The sequence below is a fragment of the Triticum dicoccoides genome, chromosome 1B (assembly GCF_002162155.2).
Source record: "Triticum dicoccoides isolate Atlit2015 ecotype Zavitan chromosome 1B, WEW_v2.0, whole genome shotgun sequence".
Classification (NCBI taxonomy): Eukaryota; Viridiplantae; Streptophyta; class Magnoliopsida; order Poales; family Poaceae; genus Triticum; species Triticum dicoccoides.
Window position 1 is genome coordinate 230,281,028 of NC_041381.1, and position 25,728 is coordinate 230,306,755.

The 25,728-nt window shown below is 43.6% G+C and overlaps 1 pseudogene; it reads right to left on the bottom strand.

Moving 5' to 3' along the window:
* Nucleotides 1–6,085: 6,085 nt before the first annotated feature.
* LOC119314518 lies at nucleotides 6,086–7,131 on the bottom strand (annotated as a pseudogene).
* Nucleotides 7,132–25,728: the final 18,597 nt, after the last annotated feature.

The following is a 25,728-nucleotide window of genomic DNA, read 5'->3' on the forward strand; positions in this document are numbered from 1 at the left end:
TTTTGGTAACTAGGCCAAAATAATCATGGCAGCACACGGACTGTTGTAACCATGGGCCTCCTGTGGGCTGTATGATCCATGGGCCTTCTTCGGGCTGTAGGATCCATTGACCTTCTATACGCGCTGTAAGATCCATTGGCCTTCTATACAGGCCTTAGATCCATGGCCCTTCTATAGGCTGTAGGGTCCATGGGCCTTCTACGGGCCGTACGATCCATGGGCCTTCTACGGGCCGTACGATCCATGGGCCTTCTACGGGCCGTACGATCCATGGGCCTCATACGGGCCGTAGGATCCATGGGCCTTCTACGGGGCGTATCATCATTTCGCCAATCATGGGACGTACTATTAGTGGACCATAACGGGCCGTTATAGGCCGTATTTGATAACTCTATGAAAACAGCCCAAAGGGTTTTTTTGACATGAAAATGGCCCAACGTATTAATGTTCCACAAACGGGCCGACTGTAACGATGGGCTGAATTTGGCCCACAAGCAGAAAATGACAGTAACGGGCCGTATGTAACCGAATGCTGGAAATGAGCCCAAGAATCAATGGGCCCTGAGAAGGCCGAAAGATAACTTGGGCTGGAAACGGCCCAATGGAATAAAGGGCTGTTAATGGGTATAAAGTGATACACTATTCATTACGGGCCAGTTTCACCACGGGCCGTTAATGGGCCAAGAGTTACAAAGGGCCTCATATGGGCCGAAAGAAGTCATGGGCCACACATGGGCCGGAAGTTAAAACGGGCTAGAATCATATTGGACGGACCAGATGACGCTACTGGGCCTAATTTGGAGAGGTTGTAACGGGCCCTGGGTTAGCGGGCTGTAAATGGGCTATATGCGAACGGGCCGTTAACAGGCTTTCCGTGGGCCGGTCCGCCACCTTTTGACCAAGTCAAACGAGTCGGCCTTTTCACATGAATGGGCCTCTGTTGGGCCGTGCCACGTGTCGCTGTATCATAGGCGCCTATGGTCCAATGAGTGGATGACATCTGTCCCAACAGTGAGCCAACACGTGTTTCCTCCAGCCAATGATGATTTTACACGTGGAAAATCCCCATTGGTCGGGGCTGTTAACGGGTTATCGGATCCAAAACCGGAACCGATAGCTTAACAGCGTTCCGTTATGGTGGATGCCACGTGTCGCTCACCCTTGACGAAAGCACTTTTGTGACGCGCGATTTATCGTCATGGAAGTGGACACTTCCGTGATGATAATTTTGGTAATGTCATGGAACACTTCTACGACAGCACAGGTATGACTATCTTGATTCTGTCATAAAATCGTCATGGATGTACATGCATGATAGAAAATGCGACCTACTGTGACAAACACGTATCATCACGGAAGTGTATTTTTTTGTAGTGCTGGTGCATCTTGTCTTGTTGATCTTTAGTTGATAAAAGGAATGAGAGGGAAAAGTAGCATAGAGGAGGCAAGATGCCTAAAGGGGGTTCTATAGTGCAGGTGCAAACAAACAAGAGCTAAAAGAGCCAAACACAAGCATTAAGATAAGGAAGGTGATATAGTCGCATACTTGTTGCCTAGGGTAAAAAGGGCGACTGGTATCAGAACACAAACAAATAAAAACAAGCAACACACAATCATGGTTCTATTCGAACCATCATACGGACTCGATTGCGCATACGGGGTACATGACTCATCCTACCCTAGGGGTTCTCGGATTCAGTAGTCGTGCTTTGCTCCGTGCCTCATGCAGTCTTCTGGGGTTTTCCTCAGGTGTTGCTACATCTCTTGTAGTTGTTCGTTCAAACGATCCGAGTTGAGCCTGAAGAGTCTTCAACAACTTCTTGCCTATTGAAGTGATGGGGTGAAGGTGGCTCCTCGTAGCTGGCATTGACTCGATCTTCTGTTGTCTTCTTAATCATGACGATCCCTTTTGCCTTTTAAGGCGTCAAGGGTTCCGGGTAAGCAATCATTTATGCAATGACATTAACAAGACATATTGGAGGTCAACCCTATCGGTTACGTTGATTACAACATCGACACCAAGAGCGGGGGATGAAGAGAACCATTTTTCCTGCTCACTATAGTGAGGCAGACCAAATGGCGAGGTTCTCATCCACCGGGGCTTGCCGATACAACAACGATATAGAGAGGGTTGCTCTATTAGCGATGTATATCATGATCTTGCATATCCTATGCCCTAATCATCGTAAGCCAAGGTTACATCATCTTGGGGCAATGTCGAAGGTTTCACCATCTTCCAAATCTTGGTTTCCTCAAATCCTTGAGAAGGTGTCTTCTGTCTCGTGGTGTCGCCAAACTTGTGTTTAGAAGATGTGGGTGAATGTTTGGCAAGGTGTCTTCTAGATTATCCACGAGGATTACAAGGAATCTCGTGGTCAGGGCATGAGGGTGCTAGCGACCGTTTGCAAAAGTATTAAAGGGGAAGAGACCAATAAGGAAAATATATCTTAGTTTACGAAAACTCAGAAGGGAAGAGAAGTATATATAGTTTTGAAAATTAGTAATAGTTTTGAAAGTAGTTTTACCCTAACTAACGACCATGCTAACTAAGGCTTCCTATAGTCAGGATGGCTCTGATACCAGCTCTGTGGGGACCGCGACTCATAAGTTGTGATCACCGAATGCACGTGTATGGTGACCCCAGAGTCAATGCTCACTAAACACATGAAAGCTGAATAACAAGAGACTTACATCCATACATACCATTTTACACAAATTATGACCATTATGGTCAAGTCTTCAGTATATCATCACAGCAAAAATCTTCGTCGTTGACTTGGACCCATGCCATCTGCCTTAACCCTACAGGCATTCTGACTAGGAAAGCATCCTAGATCGCATGTTTCTCACCAAGATACGCTTCATTATATCTTGTTCTTTCATGCCTGGCCAATAAAATAACCAGTGGCAAGCCAATGAGTACTTTGAATGTACTCGCAAGCAACCCATGTTTCGGTTCAAAGTACAACAATGCATGACAAGGTAACTTTTTTGCAGAAAGCTAGTTTGAGTGCTATGACATGTTCAACGACTTGTAAGACATGCATCATGAGAATTCAAGTAACCATGAGAACAGGTTACAGATGTCAACATAGAGTTGGAAACAATCCAACTTAATCATTAAGTCAAGTCTTTTGACGTGACCCAAGTAGTTCTTACCACTTATCCATACACACTCACTAGGTTTTGTAAACATGTGGACGTAGCCCAAGAGCGGTTACCCAACTGTCCTTGACCATGGACACGGCTATTCGAATAGTTTCACACTCTGCAGAGGTTACACACTTCACCCACAAGATCTGGGAAGCTTTCATGTCATCCACGATCCACCAGTACCTCAAGTACTCGGGGGAAGCACCCGATCACTATCTTTCCCTAGGTGACACTAACATAGGGTCCACTAGTTGGTACACAACCTTTGTGTATAAGCATCAAGATGTTGGGACTCTGCCCTTTTTATTATCACGCATACACACATGGACCAATGGTGTGTCCGCTGCCCTGTGAAAACAGTCCTGGCCGCCTATCCAAGCACGACCCCATCCCGGGAGTGACCGCATGTCACCCCGGTCACTATTAATGTGGGCATCATGTTAGTATCGGCCTAGGTAATCAATAATGCCCTTTCCCATACAAGGGTAGAGTGGTTGCGCATGTAAGGTTGAAGTAACGATTGCGACTTAAACCAATCCATTTTCGAAAACAACACTCTCACTTGCCTCGATACACCACTTCATCATCAAGTGGTTACTCAACTCAACATCTCTCTCGGGCATAAGTGGCACTCGACGGTTTTTTTGAGAAGTCCTCTAAAACATTACTTTGTTCTCATCACCATGCATATACCCGACCCATTTGCGTAGCCACTACTTTAGTATCTATCTACTCCCGCCCACATAACCCTCATAGGAAGGTAGGGCCATGCACAATGGGAGTATCAATAAGAAAGTAACGGAGGCAACCAACCAAAGTGGTCACCACCTCAACACGATCCCGATGCATTGATAATAAGGTGTTATATGACATGCATAAAAAGGGTTTCTTAAACATGGACAAAGGGCTACTTGCCTGGCTCCACAAGGTCTTCGATCCTTCTGGTCCATCTTGGAGTATTCCGTTTACTTCGTCAACTAACGCCGGAAACAATCACAATAAGCAACACAACAAGGCAAAACTAAAAGTGCTCTAAAAATAGGAGTTGGACTTTTCTAGGATACCTCTGGTCATATGAGAAATGGCCAAGGTGGTTTCATTGGAAGTGGATCAATGGATTCTTTTGAACATTTCACTATGATGGAACTAAGAGAGTAGTGGATTTGCAAGAAGTGTACAGAAGAATTATTTTGAAAAATGAGCAAAGGCACCCATTTAACAAATCAGGATTTTAGAAGCATCTAGGAGTTGGTTTCACTTGAATTGGAGTTCAAAATAGTTTCCTATGATTTTAAAAAGATGGCTATACATGGATAAATGGTTCAATAATTTATGATGTAGTGAAAGCATAGGGAAATATGTTCATAAACTAGGCTATGATCTTAGAAGTGTCTAGGAATTTGAATCAATGGAGTTGGATAAAATATGGGCTCTCTGTGATTTTCCAAAGTTTATAACATAAATGGAAAAATTGGAGTTTCATAAATATTTGTGAAAGAAATATTTCTTGGAAAATGTGCCAATAGTACCATGTGATAGAGCATGATTTATGGAGTCACTAGAAATTTGAATAATCGAATTTGGACTTGATTTGAATTGTTTAGGGATTTTTGAACTCCTCTGGATAAATAAAAAGAAAAGAAAAAGAAACTACCTTATAACGCGCACTGAGCGTTGGATAGCTACTAGGCTGGCCCAGCAGCTCAGCCGCGACGTAGGAGGCCACGTCGAAGGCATGTTCCAGGGAATGTGCCTTCAGTGCTAGGAGGCGGGGCAGCTGGAGCCGCCTCCACTTGCCAGCATGGCCTGGAGGCTGGGCCACTGACGAGCGGGGCCCGCCTACAGGTTCATCTCCTCATCCTGCACGGGTGTGACGAGAGACAGAGGGGGCAAGGCCGAATGGCTCTAGCGCTCTCCCCGACCGCTTGATCCACCCTAGGCGTAGCTCCGGCCACCGGAATGACCAGAGCGGCGGGGCACATCCGCAGGGAGGTAGCTCACTCACCAGTGAGCTCTGGAACAAGTAGAGCCGCGACCATGGCAGTCGGCTACATCGGCCAAAGTTGGGCACAGCGCCACGAGTCTCCGGAGAGGGAGGGAAACTACGGGGAGAGTCAGGGAGCTCGTGATGGCCTCTGGTGGTGGCTAGAGGGAGAAGGAGAGGCTGGGGCGCCTGAATTTGAGCAGGGTCTCGAGGCAGCAATGGCGGTAGAGGAGGAGGAGGAAAGCACGGGAAGGGGACTGGGTTGGTCCTGGGGGTCTATGGGGAGGTGAAGATGGTGCCGCAAATTGACAGAGAGGCCGAGGATGGCCCTATGTAGTGGGGCGGAGGTGCACCACGAATGACGTCCACGACCACGATCTAGGCAAAGCCAGAGGCCAAACCGGCTCTCTGGGTCGTGTCTACGGTCCTCCTAGGTGAGGCCCAAGACTCGGGGGAAGGGAAAGGAGAGCGGGGCGAGCTCCTGCAGGTCCCGAGTGCAGGCGTGCACTGGCGGAGCTGGGCGGTGCTCGGGCACGCGTGAATAGGGGCAGGAGGGAGAGAGGAAGGAGGGGGACAACATGCTGGCGTGTTGAGGACACCAAGGGGCTTCGGCAGGCGCGCGGGGGAGGGCTAAGGCTGGTGCCAATGGACTGGTGCTTAGATGGGGTGCTAAGCATATTAAATAGCTTAGCAACCAAACTCCCCAATGCATAGTTTCTTAGCTTCTTGTAGCTAAGCTCTTTTCATTTAATTAGTCCAAGGATCTTTTGTAGTATATAAACTTTGTGGCATATTTGTGCTACGTATTAAGCAAATAATATCCCTTGAGGAAAACACATGAAAATATAGTTGACTTGAGTCCATACATAAAGTGCCGATAAGATATTGTGAAAATACATGAAATTACACCTACAATTAAAGATGCTTAAAATAAATGATGATGGTAGTCTATTTTGGCCCAAACTTTTTCCAAATATGCTCTACCAAATCAGTTTTGAGTGCTCTATGGGTCCCACGATCTCGGATTCTTGCATCCCTTTGTAGCACCTGGGCGAATACCGGTATGTCGCCGTGTGTGAATATTGATGGTAGAACAATGGATGTGCCCGCCTCCTTGTTCAAATCAAGAATATTAGCCGCCGCTTCTTCTTCATCTTCGACTACCATATTGTGAAGAATGATGCAAGCTATCATGACCTTCTGGATATCACCCCGATCATACAAACGTGCAGGACGACGCAAAATAGAGAATCGACCCTTCAAAACACCAAAAGCACGTTCGACATCCTTCCTTGCCCCTTCCTGATGTGCAGCAAACAACTTGTGCTTCTCTTTTTGTGGCATCGATATTGTCTTCACAAAAGCTGCCCATTCTGGGTATATCCCATCTACAAGGTAATAACCATGTTGATATTCCTTATCATTTACAAAAAAGTTCACTCGAGGAGCTTGGCCTTTCAGCTGCCTGATAAACAATGGTGATTGATTTAGCACATTGATGTCATTGTTTGACCCAGCAATACCAAAGTAGGCATGCCATATCCGAAGATCTGCGAAGCAACTGCCTCCAGAATAAGACTAGGCCACCCTTTATCACCACGAGTAAATTGGCCCTTCCATGCAATAGGACATTTTTCCCAACGCCAATGCATACAATCCAGGCTTCCTAACATGCCAGGAAACCCACGACCTTCGCCAATACAGAGTAAGCGCTCTGTATCTTCAGTGTTGGGGCTTCGTAAATACTCTGCAGCATAGGTATCAATCACTCCTTGCACAAAGTTCTTCAAGCAATCAACTGCGGTAGTCTCGCCAATCTTGAGATATTCATCAAGACTATTTGCAGGTGTGCCATAAGCCAATTGGCGTATTGCCGCCGTGCACTTTTGTAGTGGAGAGAGCCCTTCACGGTTAAGCGCATATGTCCTTGTGGTGAAGTATGGAGACCACTCACCTAGCGCATTGATGATGCGAAGAAAGAGAGGTCGTCTCATCTTGAATCTTCTCCAAAAAAATTTGGCGCGGTAGAGAGGATTGTCGCAGAAGTAATCTCGTACAAGCTGTTGATGTGCTTCTTCACGCGGTCTATTCACGTATATCCCCGGACCACTCCTGCTAAGTGATCTTGCTTGAAGAGCCTCAAGTGTTCCCTTTAACTCCACGACAATCTCCTCGGCGAAGGAGTCTAGCATGTCCTCCTCGGTTAGGAATTCATCAAGTGTGTATAACTCTGTTGGATATGTAGTGTTTCTGGCATCACTATCATGTTGTTGATCTGTATCATCAGGATCATCTGGTGGATGGTTATACATAGGCCTGAAACATGTAACAAACAAGACAACATTGTACACATCAGAATAAGATCGAACCAAAAAAAATAACAGCTGGGTGACACTGTTTAGATTCCTGAACCAGAGAACAATGACATGAAAGTTAAGTGACGAACTTCCCATGATAAAAACAGAATTGCGTTTGATTTCATAAAACAAGTTCGTGTCTGATTATTTGTATGACTAGGTCTTCTTGGCCAATTATCATTCAAATTTTGGCCATAGCCCAAGTCTGATGCAGAGAAAAAATCGCATCTAAGCAAGAATGGGAGGGACAAAACATGAGGCGCACTAGCATACAGAAAAAAGAGTATTTTGATTTGTGAAAGGATGATACCCTCGAGCAGATTGTGGCTGGCCGGTGGAGCTACCAGCGACGACGAACTGAACCGAGGGCGCTGGTGTTGTCCCAGATATCTTCTCCCGCGACTGGCCGGAGGAGCTACCGGTGGCGGCGAGCTGAGCCGAGGGCGTCCCTGGTACTTTCTGCCGGCGGCGGTCCATGGAGAAAACGCCTGAGAGGCATGGCAGTGTCGCAAGGTGAGGAAGAGGTGGCTATGCCGGGGCGGCGGCGTAGGGCGAGCGGGTTGAGGAGGCCAAAGGGGGAGACGGGGAAAGGAGAAGAGGCGAGACGGTTCGGCGGCATGCACGGCGCACAGGATCAAATTAAGTGTGTTCCGCCTAGGTACGAGCTCCTGGAATCGTTTCTTCCTGAGGGTATCGATTAGTTCTCTCTCCTCATTAATTAACATGCCACATCTGATTTTTGCCTATGTGGCAGACTTAGCACCTGTCCAAGGTGGAGCATTGGGAGGGGCCTAAGGCGGTCAGGGGCGTCGGGCAGGGGGCCGCTACAGTGCCTTGATGCACTGTAGTGCGCTCTAGAGCATGCCAATAGTCGGCATGGCCATTTTTAAAGGCCAGGTGCTTGTCCACTTGTGTCCTAGGGCTCCCTCGGATGCTCTAGTGTGGTCAGGAGCTAGGAGAGGTGCTAGATAAAGACATGGGAGACAGAGGGAGTGATGCCATGCGTAAATAGAGAGAGAAAGGGAGGGTTTTACCCACCAATGATTTAGCTATGGTCATGCAAAACTTACTAGAGGCAGAAGATGATTAGGAGGGACTATGGTAAAAAGTTGAAGCAAAGGAGAAGAGTAAAACGGGTCAAAATGATGCTTTTGGCAAAATACCAGAAGGTGTTTGATGGTGTTTTGGGCGAGCAAAAGATTTATCCCTGACTTGAGATTTAACAGGACCAAATGGCTTATAGGATTGAGGTTGGTCACCAAGTTTGAGCTCATTTGATGAAAGTTGGCAATGTAACTTTGGCAAACCCTAGAAATCAACATAAATGGATTTTCCAACATTTAGTCATGTAGTTCTATTATCATTGATGCACCACTTGGTGTAGTGTCATCTTTTGGAGTTTTGAGTGTGTACACAAAATTTCAGATCAAAAGGAGGAAGTTGGCAATTAAAGTTGTTCAAACTTGGATCTGGTCGGAAAGGGGTTTAGGGCACTTTTGTGTAGCAAAACTATTTGGATGGGAATGAAACTTGGCAATATCATCACATTAGGCATGTGTGATTTGCTAGAATTTTCGTGGATTTATTTGGAAATATTTCTTATAGAAATATTTCAAATACTTGAAATGAACAAAAATGATTTTGGAGGGTTTTGTCCAATATTTTGAACATGACCATGTGTTCAAACTAATATATATGGACAATATATGTCCACTAAGTCTCCCTAAATTTTCTCAAATATTGTTGGAACATTAAAATAACTTTAACCTATTAAAGATCATTTCTGGCCTTAAGAAAAAGCCTTGAGATAAAATAGCAAAATAACTTTAAAATAATGTTTTTGTGGTTTTAGGGAGTCCAATATATAATAGGATTCAAATATAATTTTTGAAAGATTTTTCACTCCCTTAATTAAGGACTTGCAGTTCAAGTCTCAATTTAGGGGGTTTTGGAAAACCTAATTTAGAAAATATTTTTTGGCCAAATTATTTTTGTAAGAAAATACTATTATGTCCTATACACATGGCATGATCATTGGGCAAAAGTTTGGATCAAGGAGATGAAGTATAGAAGGTGGAGCTATGTTGACCTTTATGAGCACTTGAAATCACACACAAAAATTCTATTCAAATAAAAGCCAAATAATGCAAAAGTTTTTGCCAAACCACATTTTATCATGATTTATTAGCTTAAGTGTTGAGGCATGAAAATCAGGATGTGACAGACCTACCCCCCTTACAAGAATCTCGTCCCTGAGATTCCTAAACTAGGCGCGGAAAGGAATATAGAAACTTAGATCTGGGTTAGTCTTCATGTCCTCATATTGCTTCTGCTTCCGTGTGGCTCTCCTTTGATCCTTGAAGTACTTGGTGGTGCGACTTTGTGTATAACATTCAACTTGATGCAGGTTGCGAATGGGTCTCTTGCGTAGGTCAGGTCGGGTTGATGGTTTGGTGGTCGATGTACTTGTAGGGATTTGGCTAGTTAGGGAGTTGGAAATACTTATAGAGTTGTGTCATGTGGAAAACATTGCACACAGTGGGTAACTCAGGTGGTGACTCCAGCTGGTAGCTATCTACTCTTCGTCTTGTAGTGATCTCGGAGGGGGCCGGTTAATCTTGGTGTGAGCTTCCTTTTGATATGGAAATGCTTGGTTCCTTTGAGAGGAGTGGTTTGCAAATATGCACGGTCTTCGATGAGGAAATTCACTTCTTGATGATGGTGGTTGGTATAGTTCTTCCTCCCTGACATGGCGGTCTTCAGATGTTCCCTAGACAGCTGAACAGTTCTTCTTCCGTCTTCGGGTGGGCAAGTAGGTCACCAAATAAAGATGACAACCAACTTGTCCAAGTACTCCATGAGGACTTGTTCATGGGGTACATAAAGTGGGATGAGGTATCGGTGGTGGTCACGATTGAGTATTGGTCAGGGTCTTCTCGACCTAGAGCCAAAGCCCATGGTCATGATCCAACCATGTTGTGGCTTGGTAGGGCTTAAGGGTTTCAAGGACTCTAGGGTGCGAGTGAATGTTTATCATCTTACCATTAAGCACAGTTTCTGGGATGCCATTTGTTGTATCTAGTCTTCTAAACGATCACCTTGTACCACCGAAAGTAGCATCTCGTATAGTTCAACTCCAATCTTCATTGTTCTAACAAAATCACACATGTCAACTATCTCCCAAACTCATATCTATGCATAAATCCCTGGGTAGAACATGCAAGTTGCTAAGCTTGAATTAAACACCACAATCCAAGTGCTCAGCCTATTCTTCCAAGGTCCAAGATAGTGCATTACTATCCTAAGGAAACACGTCGTATGCCACTCCAAGATCATGTTTCCTTCCTATGAATCAACTCCAACAGCCCATTAACTTCCATCAATCACTACATAATCCATTAATTCTACAAATCCTATGGTGTTTCACATGATCTTCTAATGTCCTATAATCCCCAAGTGCTTGAAAGGGTTGCCCTTACTATAGCAAGTCCACCAATTCTCATTATCATGATCTGATAAACTCCAATCTCAAGCTCATATAGATCCCTAAATAAACTCCGACAATTAATCCAATCTCCTAGTTTGCACCAAGAAACATGGCATTATGATTGAGATCATCATCCTAAATTTAATTTACTCCGAACCATGTAGACATACTCAGCACTATACCCAACTAGGACCACCTATTTAAATCCAAATTTACTCCGGGGTGATGAAAGCTATGCTACTCTATCCACATGATCCCACCAAGTTCATCTACCAACATGAATGCCTCATAATCCCCCAAAGTGTCTTAGATAATTCCTCAAGGTTACTAGTATAGCTCCATCAAGTCATTTTTCCTCTATTCCTATATCCTCAATTTTTTCTTCCCCATGGCATCACCAGTTCTTGTGTTATGTTAGGATGACAACGTGCTTGCTCACTTCGTCCACTAGTTTCATAATGAACCCAGTGCTGAGCAAGGTTACGGAGGCTTAACTAGTTCTCTTGCAATTTTGTGGGTTAAGCACATGGTTAAGGATTCGAGTTGGGGTATCCCGTGAAGTCTCGAAGGGCCTAGGGATGGGTTTCCAGTCTTGAGGGGTAAACATAACTCTACGGGGTTGCACTTGGTCAAGGAGGCTGTAGCAAAAGTCTTCAGTGCTACCTGGTTGCCGTAGTAGAATCCCTGGTGCATCTTGTCTTGGTGATCTTCAGTTGATGAAATGAATGAGAGGGAAAAGTATCATAGGGGAGGCGAGATGCCTAAAGGGGGTTCTATAGTGTAGGTGCAAACAAACAAGTGCTAAAAGAGCCAAACACAAGAATTAAGATAAGGAAGGTGATATAGTCGCGTACTTGTTGCCTAGGGCAAAAAGGGCGACAAGTATCAGAACACAAACAAATAAAAACAAGCAACACACAATCATGGTTCTATTCGAACCATCATAAAGACTCGACTATGCATAGGGGGTACACAAATCATCCTACCCTAGGGGTTCTCGGATTCGGTAGTCATGCTTTTCTCCGTGCCTCGTGCAGTCTTCTTGGGTTTTCCTCAGGTGTCGCTACGTCTCTTCTAGTTGTTCGATGAAACGATCCGGGTTGAGCCTGAAGAGTCTCCAACAACTTCTCGCCTGTTGAAGTGATGGGGTGAAGGTGGCTCCTCGTAGCTGGCATTGACTTGGAGTTGATGTTCGGAACTCTAGGAGGAAGCCACGAGGTAGGAGGGCGCCAAGGGGGGCTAGGCACGCCCCCACCCTCATGGTCCCCTCGTAGCTCCACCGATGTACCTCTTTCACTTATATATACTATTATACCCTAAAACATCAGGAGGAGCCACGAAAACACTTCTCCACCGCCGCAACCTTCTGTACCCATGAGATCCCATCTTGGGGCCTTTTTCGGTGATCATCCGGAGGGGGAATCAATCATGGAGGGCTTCTACATCAACACCATTGCCTCTCCGATGAAGCGTCAGTAGTTTACCACAGACCTTCGGGTCCATAGTTATTAGCTAGATGGCTTCTTCTCTCTCTTTGATTCTCAATACGATGTTCTCCTCAATGTTCTTGGAGATCTATTCGATATAATATTCTGTTGCGGTGAGTATGTCGAGATCCGATGAATTGTGGATTTATGAACTTGATTATCTATGAATATTATTTGGTTCTTCTCTGAATTCTTATATGCATGATTTGATATCTTTGCAAGTATCTTTGAATTATCAGTTTAGTTTGGCCTACTAGATTGATCTTTCTTGCAATGGGAGAAGTGCTTAGCTTTCAGTTCAATCTTGCAGTGTCCTTTCCCAGTGACAATAGGGGCAGCGAGGCACGTATTGTATTATTACATCGAGGATAAAAAGATGGGGTTTATATCATATTGCTTGAGTTTATCACTCTACATCATCTCATCTTGCTTAATGTGTTACTCCGTTCTTATGAACTTAATACTCTAGATGCATGTTGGATAGCGGTCAATGTGTGGAGTAATAGTAGTAGATGCAGAATCATTTCAGTCTACTTGGCACGGACGTGATGCCTATGTTCATGATCATTGCCTTAGATGTCTTCATAATTATGCGCTCTTCTATCAATTGCTCGACAGTAGTTTGTTCACCCACCATAATACATGCTATCATGAGAGATGCCACTAGTGAAACCTATGGCCCCCAGGTCTCTTTCCTATTATATTACATCTGTTTTATTTACATCGCATCTCGTTTACTATTTTGCAATCTTTAGTTTCCAATCTATACAACAAAAATACCAAAAATATTTACTTTATTATCTCTATCAGATCTCACTTTTGTGATTGGCTGTGAAGGGATTGACAACCCCTTTATCACATTGGTTGCAAGGTTCTTGATTGTTTGTGCAGGTACTAGGTGACTTGTGTGTCATCTCCTACTGGATTGATACCTTGGTTCTCAAAACTGAGGGAAATACTTACGCTACTTTGCTGCATCACCCTTTCCTCTTCAAGGGAAAACCAACGCATGCTCAAGAGGTAGCAAGAAGGATTTCTGGCACCGTGGCCGGGGAGATCTATGCCAAGTCAAGACATACCAAGTACCCATCATAAACTCTTCTCCCTCGCCTTACATTATTTGCCATTCGCCTCTCGTTTTCCTCTCCCCCACTTCTAAAACGATTTTCATAAACCTTTGCCTTTCCTTTTCCCCTCTTTTGTTCGTCTCTTCTCGCTTGCCTCTTGTGTGCTCGTTCATTAGCGTGGTTTGTTGCCATCATGTCTGAAACTGGGGAGGTTATCATTGAAAAAGATAGTAGTAACGATGGGGGAAACTTTGATGCTTTTGGTAATCCTCATGAAGAACCTACTATTTTGCACACTAAAAAGTTCCGGATTGGTAGTGGTAACATTATTGGAAAGGGAGTTATTCAAGATTTCTTTACTTGTGCCGGTGCTTTGCCCACTATGGGTGGGTCTATTCTTCATAGAACAAGTAGTCTTATGGATGCTATATCTTTTCTTGTAGTTGAACTTGAAAGACAATTTATCCACATGCACCCTTCCATACAAAGGATTTTTCTAGAGTTTTCTAATATTGAGCATTCTCCCGTTAAGCAAACGGCTACTATCTTTTTAGCACATGAGTTTAGATTTATAATGAAAGAGGCCAATGAAATTTTTGTGCATTATAGGGTGGACGCTAGTCGTCCTCCCATAGAAGTGATTCTTTTAATCAAGAAGATATAATGTGTTTACGATCTTTAGATCATGTTGCTTATAATGAAAATCTTAGAAAGAGGGTTCCTACCAATGTTCTAGTTGATAGGATTTCTGAACTTAATGTTAATTTTTCTATTCAGATCAATGGGTTAGGTTTTCCTCTTGAACAAAGGCTCATGAATTTTTCCAAAAGAATGCCTATAATGATGAATTGGTTGTGCAATATGGAGGGCCAAAGGAGGAACCAATTCCTCCCGAGCTTGATCTTGGGGACTTTTGTCACATTAAATTTAGCCCTTTTGATTACTTTTGCTTGCCACAAAGAAAACTTGCTGCCGAATGTAGGGATTACAAGATGAGTTTTCGTGATTTTCCCTATCATTATTATAGCAATACCTAGATCTATTCTTCTTTTTATGCCTAGCTAGGGGAGTTAAATGATAGTGTTTGTTGGGAGGCAACCCAATTTTATTTTTATTCATTACTATTTGCTCCTGTTTAGTAATAAATAATTCATCTAACTTCTGGTTAGATGTGGTTTTATGTTTCAATTAGTGTTTGTGTCAAGTAGAAGCTTTGGGAAGACTTGGGTGAAGTCTTTGCGATCTTGCTGTAAAAAAACACAAACTTTTGCACTCACGAGAATAGCGGTCATTTTTTACTGGAGAGTGCTTTTAGGTTGATTATTTTTTAAGATGATTAATAGAAAAATTCCTCACCTCCACCAATTTATTTTCTAATTTTTAGAGTTACAGAAGTATTCGTAAGTTACAGATTTCTACAGACTGTTCTGTTTTTGACAGATTCTGTTTTTCGTGTGTTGTTTGCTTATTTTGATGAATCTATGAGTAGTATCGGGGGGTATGAACCATAGAGAAGTTGGAATACAGTAGGTTTAACACCAATATAAATAAATAATTCGTTCATTACAGTACCTTAAAGTGGTGGTTTGTTTTCTGTTGAAGTTTTGTGTTGTGAAGTTTTCAAGCTTTTGGGTAAAGATTTGATGGATTTTGGAATAAGGAGTGACAAGAGCCTAAGCTTGGGGATGCCCAAGGCGCCCCAAGATAATTCAAGGACAACCAAAATGCTAAGCTTGGGGATGCCCCGGAAGGCATCCCCTCTTTCGTCTTTGTCTATCGGTAACTTTACTTGAGGCTATATTTTTATTCACCACATGATATGTGTTTTGCTTGGAGCGTCGTGTATGATTTGAGTCTTTGCTTTTTAGTTTACCACAATCATCCTTGCTGTACACACCTTTTGGGAGATACACGCATGAATCAGAGTATATTAGAATACTCTATGTGCTTCACTTATATCTTTTGAGCAAGATAATATTGCTCTAGTGCTTCACTTATATCTTTTTAGAGCATGGTGGTGGTTTTATTTCACAGAAATTATTGATCTCTCATGCTTCACTTATATTATTTCGAGAGTCTTTTAGAACAACATGGTAATTTTCTTTGGTTATAAAATTAGTCCTAATATGATGGGCATCCAAGATGGGTTTAATAAAAACTTTCATATAAAGTGCATTGAATACTATGAGAAGTTTGATTCTTTATGATTGTTTTGAGATATGAAGATGGTGCTTTTAGAGTTATGCTAGTATAGTAGTTGTGAATTTGAGAGATACTTGTGTTAAATTTTTTGATTCCCGTAGCACGTATGGTGAACCGTTATGTGATGAAGTTGGAGCATGATTTATTTATTGATTGTCTTCCTTATGAGTGGTGGTCGGGGACGAGCGATGGTCTTTTCCTGCCAATCTACCCCCCTAGGAGTATGTGTGTAGTACTTCTTTTCGATAACTAATAAATTTTTGCAATAAGTATGTGAGTTCTTTATGACTAATGTTGAGTCCATGGATTATACGCACACTCACCCTTCCACCATTGCTAGCCTCTCTAGTACCGCGCAACTTTCACCGGTACCATACGCCCACCATATACCTTCCTCAAAACAGCCACCATACCTACCTATTATGGCATTTCCATACCATTCCGAGATATATTGCCATGCAACTTTCCACCGTTCTATTTATTATGACACGCTCCATCATTGTCATATTGCTAGCACGATCATGTAGTTGACATCGTATTTGTGGCAAAGCCACCGTTCATAATTTTTTCATACATGTCACTCTTGAATCATTGCAAATCCCGATACACCACCAGAGGCATTCACATAGAGTCATATTTTGTTCTAAGTATCGAGTTGTAATTCTTGAGTTGTAAGTAAATAAAAGTGTGATGATCTTCATTATTAGAGCATTGTCCCAGTGAGGAAAGGATGATGGAGACTATGATTCCCCCACAAGTCGGGATGAGACTCCGGACTAAATAAAAAAAAGAGGCCATAAAAAAGGGAGAGAGGCCCAAATAAAAAATATGAGATAAAAAGAGAGAAGGTACAATGCTAATATCCTTTTACCACACTTGTGCTTTAAAGTAGCACCATGATCTTCATGATAGAGAGTCTCCTATGTTGTCACTTTCATATACTAGTGGGAATTTTTCATTATAGAGCTTTGCTTGTATATTCCAATGATGGGCTTCCTCAAAGTGCCCTAGGCCTTCGTGAGCAAGCAAGTTGGATGCACTCCCACTTAGTTTCTTTTTGAGCTTTCATATACTTATAGCTCTAGTGCATCCGTTGCATGGCAATCCCTACTCACTCACATTGATATCTATTGATGGGCATCTCCATAGCCTGTTGATACGCCTAGTTGATGTGAGACTATCTTCTCCTTTTCATCTTCTCCACAACCACCATTCTATTCCACCTATAGTGCTATGTCCATGGCTCACTCTCATGTATTGCGTGAAAGTTGAAGAAGTTTGAGAATACGAAAGTTTGAAACAATTGCTTGGCTGAAACCGGGGTTGTGCATGATTTAAATATTTTGTGTGATGAAGATAGAGCATAGCCAGACTATATGATTTTGTAGGGATAGCTTTCTTTGGCCATCTTATTTTGAGAAGACATAATTGATTTGTTAGTATGCTTGAAGTATTATTGTTTTTATGTCAATATTAAACTTTTGTCTTGCATCTTTTGGATCTAAATATTCTTGCCACAATAAAGAGAGATTACATTGATAAATATGTTAGGTAGCATTCCACATCAAAAATTCTATTTTTATCATTTACCTACTCGAGGACGAGAAGGAATTAAGCTTGGGGATGCTTGATACGTCTCCAACATATCTATAATTTTTGATTGTTCCATGCTATTATATTATCAATCTTGGATGTTTTATATGCATCTATATGCTATTTTATATGATTTTTGGGACTAACCTATTAACCTAGAGCCCAGTGCCAGCTTCTGTTTTTTCCTTGTTTTTGAGTTTTACAGAAAAGGAATACCAAACGGAGTCCAATTGATGTGCCAATTTTTGGTGATTTTTTATGGACCAAAAGAAGCCCCTGAAGTAAAAGAGTTGGGCTAGATGAGTCTTGTCACATCCCTAGCTTCTGGTACTGCTTAGTGCTAGCCTTTGGTGATGCATCATGTTTACTTTGTACAGAAAGTTAAAATGGGGATGACAGAACCCCCAACACTCCCTTAAACCAACTAGGGTTTACTAAAATCATTTTCAATGAACCCAAAATGCCCTTCTAAAATGTCCATCATCTTTGCATTGGTCTAGAACCTCTGACAAAAATGGTGCACACTTTTCTAGGATAATAGAGGGTCACTGAATTAAATCATATAGTATTTGCATTTGGGCGTTTAAATGCTATAAAATATTTTAAATGCTCAAATAATCATAAACTAAAATGTTTGCAGTTGGTTATATTCCCAACAGTGGTCATGGGAAGTTACATGATTTTTGGGATTGATTTGGTATTTTCAATAAAGCCACAAATATTACAGAGAGATAGAAAAAGAAAAACAATTAGAAGAGAGAGAGAAGGACTTACTTGGCGCCACCAACCGGCCCAGCTCCTTTGTTGGCCCATCTGCGGCCCAGCCCACCACTGGTCTCCTCTGTCTTCTTCTCCCCCTCGCCCCAAAGCAGCTGCGTGCCCGGCATGCCGCAGCCGTGCCACCCCCCCTCCCTACCTATCTGACCCTCCCCGACCCCTCTAGCGACGCCAGGATATGCCCTGGAACCACCTCGACCTCTCCCCTCTCTCGCAGCACCCTCTCCCTTCCTCTAGCTCTCATTTTGTCGGCCACCGAGAGCAACCACCGGCCGCCGCAGCCCGCACACGCAGCCATCGTCGTTGCCTCGACGCGTTGCCATGTCTGGGAGCTCCGCTGTCGCCTTCTTCGCCGTCCACAGCAAGCCGTTCTACGTTGAGAGCCCAACAAGGACGCCATCGACCCCTTCTTCAACCTTCGGACCCCGAGATCGCCGGCGAGCCCACGCTCACCTCGGTGCTTCCCCAAGCTCGCTAAGATCGTCCCCGAACCCGCTATGAGCTCCGCCATCTTCTCCCCTGCTCCCCGCGCTCGTACGCACCCTCTAACCGCCTCCTCTACCGGAGCCGAGCCGCTCCGCCGCACGAGCTCGACGTTGACGTCAATCCGGTGGCCTTTTGGCCATGAGCTGGTGCCTAACGCACTCCCCGCACCCCAAAGCGCCTCACTAGTGCCTCCGTTTGCCCGCTAGCACGCCGCACCAGCAAAACAACTGACGCCTGAGCTCCGGCCGCTGCCCAGCTCGTCGGCACCACTGTTTCACGCCATCCCAGCACACACCGCAGCCACCATTAGATGCGCCGCATCGCAGACTTTCGAACACCTCCAACCTCGCGTCCACCCGACGCTGGAGTTTGCCGGACGGGCATTGCCGCCGCGCTCCGGTTATCGCCGGAGTTAATCCGGTGACGTGGTAGATTAGTTAGGGCTAATGACGCAGTTAGTTAACCCTCCTAGCTCACTAACACCTGGGCTCCACGCCCTAACTAACCGTAGCTTCATTTTCGGCTTAGGATTTACTAAACTAGAGCGGCCCCACGCGTCAGCTTTGACTGTGCTGACGTGGCCGTTGACTGGGCCCACCTGTCAGCGATACAGATGACACTGGGTCACTATCTAGTGGGCTCCACTGGTCAAGTTTGACCTGGACCACCTCCGTTGACCTGCTGACGTCACAGTGACACAGTGCTGACGCAGTAATTCATTTTCTGGATTTAACTTAATTCAGGAAATTCCATAAAATAGCTAAAACTTCTAAAATTCATAGAAAATTATCTATAACTCAAATAAGATAAATTATACTCCCTCCATTCCTTTATGTAAGGTGTATTATTTTTGGCACGGTGACCAAGGCACATAATTATAGACATGCTAGGACAAAATTACCCTTGGTAAATTTATTTGTTAGTGGCAAGTAAATCATTTAGTCGAGGAAAGTATGAGATACATGCAATCGACAGAGAGATAGTTTCCTTCTTTTGCTACAAGGAGAGATACAGACAATCAGGAGAGAGATACTTTCCCTTTTTCTGGAGGGCTAACAAGGGAATTATGAGGAATTATAAGAAATGCACCTTACATTCTGAATTTTTATCAAAAAACAAATACACCTTATATAAAGGAACGGAGGGAGTATATGAAAAATGATCAAAAAAATCCAATCTATCCATCTATACCATTTCATGCATGTTAGAACAACTTATAACTACTGTTTAGGACAAATGAATGAATGGCATTTGAATATCCACATATGGAGTTTGAATTTGAATCTTGGATTCAAACCAACTCCATTTAATCTGTTACGAGTTGCATTAGCTCAAATAATAGCATATTGACATGTCATGATCATGCATCATATTGTCCATTGCATTGATTGTGTTCTTCCTTGTTTACCGGTATTTGTCCCCTCTCAGTAGACGATGTTCCGACGATGAGTTTGATGACACCGATGAAAAACTATACTATCTTCAGAAGTGCCAGGCAAGAAAAAACCCCTTGTTCATTCCGATACAATCCCAATCTCTCGCTCCTGCTCTCTTTTACTGCATTAGGACAACAACGATTCATCTGTTACCTGTTGCGGTAGTTGAACCCCTTTCCTCTGCATGACTTGTCATTGCCACAGTAAATAGATGAAACCCACTAGCATGAGTAGGAATTGTTTGAGCCCTGATGTGCCTACTCATTCATGCTTGTTTGTCATGCCTGCTATGCTTAGAGTTGGGTCAGGTCTGATCCATTGGGGATGAATTGGAACAGTGATGAACATGTCCTATTGTGTGTGAGCTAAGTGTGTGAACACGATTTGGTAAAGGTAGCGGTGAGAGGCCATGCAGGAGTACATGGTGGGTTGTCTCACTGAAGCCGTCCTCAGGAACTGAGTTCTTTCTTTGTGATCCATGAAAAAGCTACTACCATGCATTGGGCCCTGAAATATGACCCCGCTCGACTTCTTAACCACCCTTGTCCTATGTCCAGGAGTTGCAAGTAGTTTCTGGTGTTTGTAGTTGCTAGAGGCCGTGCGTAGCGCCGACCGAAGGGGTGGGCTATGATGCGGTAGGCACGTGGCCGGGTATGCCGGGCGCCCGTTTGGTGTCGCGGAACCCAGTACACATCGTTCGGGGCCGTATGTGGAAACCTCGGTCGGACTCCCTGCGGATGGAACCTGAATAGGCGATAAACCTGGACTAAAGACTTGAGTGTTTAGGTAGGTCGTTGTCTACACCCACATCTTCTTTCGCTCGAAGTCTGTCGAGCACATGTCGTGTGCAGACACTAAGTGGTGGAAACATGTATGAAGAAGTACACCCCTGTAGGGTTATAAATAATCTATTCGAATAACCGCGTCCGCGGTAAAGGACCTCTGGGTTGCCTATACAGTTCATAGACAAGTGAAAATGGATACTCTAAAATATGCAAGATAAGCGTGAGTGCTATGGATGGCCTTCTCGTAGGGAGATAGGAGCGGATCCATGGTGGTGTATTGATATGGTGAATATGTGGACTCATGTGCGCCACCTCAAAGGAGTTACTTGCAGTCGTAGTTCAGGATAGCCACCGAGTCAAAGTTGGCTTGCTGCAGTTAAACCCCACCATCCCTTTGTTGATAATGATGCATATGTTGTTAGTTCTGATGTAAGTCTTGTTGGGTACATTTGTACTCACGTTTGCTTATTTTATGTTTTTTTGAAGAGAGACTTCAGTCTCACTAGTAGTTCCGTGTGCACTTCGATGTTTAGCTTGTTACCTCAACTACGATCTTGTGCCCTCAGCGGGATCTGGTAGATAGTCAGGCTTTTCAGCCTTTTTCATTTATAGAAGTTTGTACCCAGACATGTTAAGCTTCGGCTTGTGCTTTGATTTGTATGCTCTGAGTGTTGGGTCACGAGACCCATGTTTGTAATATCTCGCTCTTTGGAGCCTATTGAATAAAGTACTTGAGATGTAGAGCCATGTTGTGATGCTATGTTGTATTTGCACATATCGAGCATACTGTGTGTATGTTATTAAAATGCTTGATATGTGTGAGATCTGACTATCTAGTTGTTTATCCTTGGTAGCCTCTCTTACCCGGAAATGTCTCCTAGTGCTTCCACTGAGCCCTGGTAGCTTGCTACTGCTCCGGAACACCTAGGCTGGCCGGCATGTGTCCTTCTTCGTTCCTTTGTCTATCCCTTCGGGGAAATGTCACGCAGTGTCTACCGTTGTCCTACTAGGCTGCTACAGCCCGGATTCTCTGGAGTCCTGTTAGCCCAGCTGCTATAGCCCGGATTCACTCGCTGATGACCGACACGTTCGTTGCTGGGTCATGTATGCATGTCCCTGTAAGTTAGTGCCACTTTGGGTTTACGACTAGCCATGTCATCCCGGGTTCTTTGTCATATGGATGCTAGTGACACTATCATATACGTGAGACAAAAGGCGCAAACAGTCCCGGGCCTGGTAAGGCGACACCTGTGGGGATACTGTGCGTGAGGCCGCAAAGTGATATGAGGTGTTACATGCTAGATTGGTGTGGCATTGGATCGGGGTCCTGACAGCTTTGGTATCAGAGCCTGGATGCCTGTAGGATTACCAAGCCAGACTGGTCGAAGTTGAGTCTAGAAATTCTTTAGTTATATAAGGGAACTCATTCTGGGATGGAACATAAGGTTCTTTTACTCCTTATACCTTATGCCTTATGATCTGAGTCATCTTATCTTTCCTACGGGGTTAAGGAACTAGGCTTTCTCTTCTTTCTATCAGGATCACGTCTTACTAATCCATAGTAACTTATAGGATTGTTGGTTACAAGCCCCAGTTAAGTTACTACAACTTTCGTGTGTTCACAGTTGGTCTCGGAACCTTGATATTGTGCTTCTGAGTGGTTATGCCACCATTTTGCAGGATGTCTCAAATCTTCTTGAGCAATTACAGCCGTTATGTTGTCTGAGTCATCCCAGGTTTCTAACTAGTCTGATGCATTTGCAAATCCCTTCCTCCTGTTTCCGATGTCCCTTTGGGCCAGATTAACCACACTAATCAGTGGGTTGAGGTACTTTATTGCCTCGATATATATGTTGGATCTAGTATTATGACCCTAGGTGTCCAGAGTATCATCTAGTGATCTAGCCATGTTTTGTGTTCCCAGTGTGATGATTCTGGCCATCATTCTCAAAAGCATCCCGTGATGGCACTTAGTTAGTAGGCATTCTACTCCTGGATTTCTGAACCCAAGATTCACCCTACCTACTTCATGTTGATAGTGTTTGCTCGTTCCTTTAGGTTATTAGAAACCTTTGCGATAGTCCACGAGGTTCATGGCATATCGTTCTTCCAAATACCATGAACTACTTGTGGCAGCAGTTCCTCATTGAACCGAAAGATCTCAACCAGAGTGCTCTTGATGATTTCTCGGTTCTATGTTGTGACTCTGCTAGTTCTATCTATCTGCATGGATTGTCCGGAAGAAATATGTTGAACTCGTTCGACATGCTAATATATGCATCCACAACCTAGAAAATCATATGTTCTTTCGAGTTGTCCCTCTTTAGTTGTTTTCTGGCCCTCGTCTATCAATTGATAGTAAGGAGTCGTTGTGCAATCGTATCTATCGATGTCTATTACTCTGTGGTCCATTAAGCCATTCTATTCCGGAATGACTAGGAGAAACGAACTCCAGTACCTTATCCATTTCTAGCATTTGGTCAAAGCAGTTTTATTCCGCAGATCAAAATGCAATCCAGCTTATGATCCTGCTCTACCCTGAAGTGTTATCATCTTTATATTAAGAATATCATGGGAATTGCACACCATCCTATGAGCTCTTGATACAGTGATACTTCTCGCCGTTGTTATCCATTCCTCGGTCCCTGTGTTATTGTAACCGGAACGCCGACAAGTGAACCATGATGTGTGTAATTTATACTCCTAGCAACTTCATTGCTTAGTAGTTAAATGGACAATAACCTCATTTTTAGCGTGTTGATTGTTGAATCATCATCCTAAGGTTGATCGTGCTACCTAGTCCCCATTTTCGGTGCACTCTTTGATCAATGAGTTAGGATTGTGTCAATCCCCCGCTCATTGGATCATATCGTCTTGCCCTGAAAAGCAAGATTGTTCTCGAGCTTAGTAGCTTGTCGGTGGTTCATGATTTTCTGAATGTCTTCTCGGAAGTATCACCAGGTTGTCACCTGACCGCTATGTTAAGATCGTGATCAAGTTGGTTTTTCTATGAACCACCCCTTCTCCAAGAATCTATGTCTGATACCCCGAGCTAGTTGGTTAAGCTAAACAGCAACTTGGAGAGTTGGAAGATAAAAGCTTGCCGACTTAGTTCATTTTAAGGGATATCTTGTGTGTGTGTTGAAGAAAGATGATATCTTCATCGATTGATCCTCGTGATCAGTTGTCGATGCTTTTATCCAATTGTTGATGAGTATGGGCTATCGTCAAATCAAATCAGAACCAACGATAATCATAATGTTGTCCTAATCATGGTTGATTCCCCGAGCATACACCATTATATCCTTTGGTCTGGCCAATTCTATCACCTTGTTCACATAGTTGTGGAATCCCATCCCCATGGAAATCTAGATGAATTGTTATTGAGCTCATTAGCAACCTTTCTATCCTCCCCATGATTCGTGTTGAACATCCAGCTAGTATTGGAAACTTCCATAAGCATTATCTTCATGTCCCGTTCATGAAGCATATGTTCAGATGAAAGAAGTGATTTCCTCTAATTCGTGTGCATTTGATGCAAGTTGCCGCCGTGAATTAGAGGAAATTAGTCTTGCTTCCTCTAGAATCATCCCAAGTCAGTTATGCACGTGCAAAGTATTCTATGGTCTGACAGACTGATCATCTTCATTCTATATGTATCCCTAGCACACCAGGCCACTAACTGATTTGTTCCAGGAAAAGGAATTCCTTCATAAGAGCTAATCATATGACTTATGCAAGGACTTCGTTATCCGCAATGATGGTTTCCCACCTAAACTCGGTAGTGTTTAGTTGTAAGACTACTACGTGGTCATGCTTGTCTCGGATAGCGTGTTCACATGTTTGTAGCAGAACCAGCTCATCTTTTGGAGTTACCATCATAGTTCATTCCCCGAGAATCTCGCAACATCATCTCGTCGATTTGTGTTGCAAACTATCATTTCTGTTCCTAGACTTGATGAGTCTGGAACATCCTGACACCAACCAAATCTGAACCTTAGGCAGATATGATGGTTGGGACGTCTCCCAAGAACTATAATATTGGTCTCCTTGTAACCTGGTAAGGTGGATGTCGTGGCTAATACACCCAGCCGGAAGACCTATTATTGTCGTATCTTGATTGAACAAGTTGGCCACCTCCCCATAAGGTTCTCATAGGATTTATTTCTGTAGTTATTCCTTATTGATTCCTGAGCCTCCGAAGTCCGACCTGTTACTTGATGTTCTAGATATCGAACCGTATCTATGAATGGGATACGCTAGCACATCAAGGAGAACATTAGAAGCGGAGTGCTAAACGTCTCTCGGTCGATCATCCAGATTTTCTTTCCTTGGCCTCGCTAAAGTAAAATCTGAGAAGGTGTTATCTTCCTTTGCATCCGCATCGTCCATCACTATTCATCATGGTAGTATGGTGTGTTGCCAGGATCCTTGACACGGATATTGGTAAATCCTTGATTAATATGGAAATGCTCAAGTTCTTGAGAGCACACACAAGCACTAGGTGTTATCGTCGGCACCAATTGGGATTGCTCTCAGCTTCTTTGTCTGTGACATAACCTTTTAGATAGGGGGATCACTATCGACTATTGAGTTTTCCCTAGTTACTAGAATCATTCCCAGCATTTGCATTTTGTTTCCTGCTTGCACCGCCATTGTGCCATTCTATTATGGACTACCCTTCTCAGTAATTACTGATCAGGATCATCTTCAAAAGTGGTCCTACCATGGGTCCCATCCATTTCTGATGAAGCAAAATCACCCCTTGTATGTCTTCAACAAGGTAATCCACATCATCCATTCTAGTCTGGGTATGCCATCCCTACGCACCCCGCCAAACGATTGTTGGTGAATTGCCTTAGGCTGGTATAAAGAGTCTCAGTGATCTCTATATCAAAAGTAATTCTATTGCCA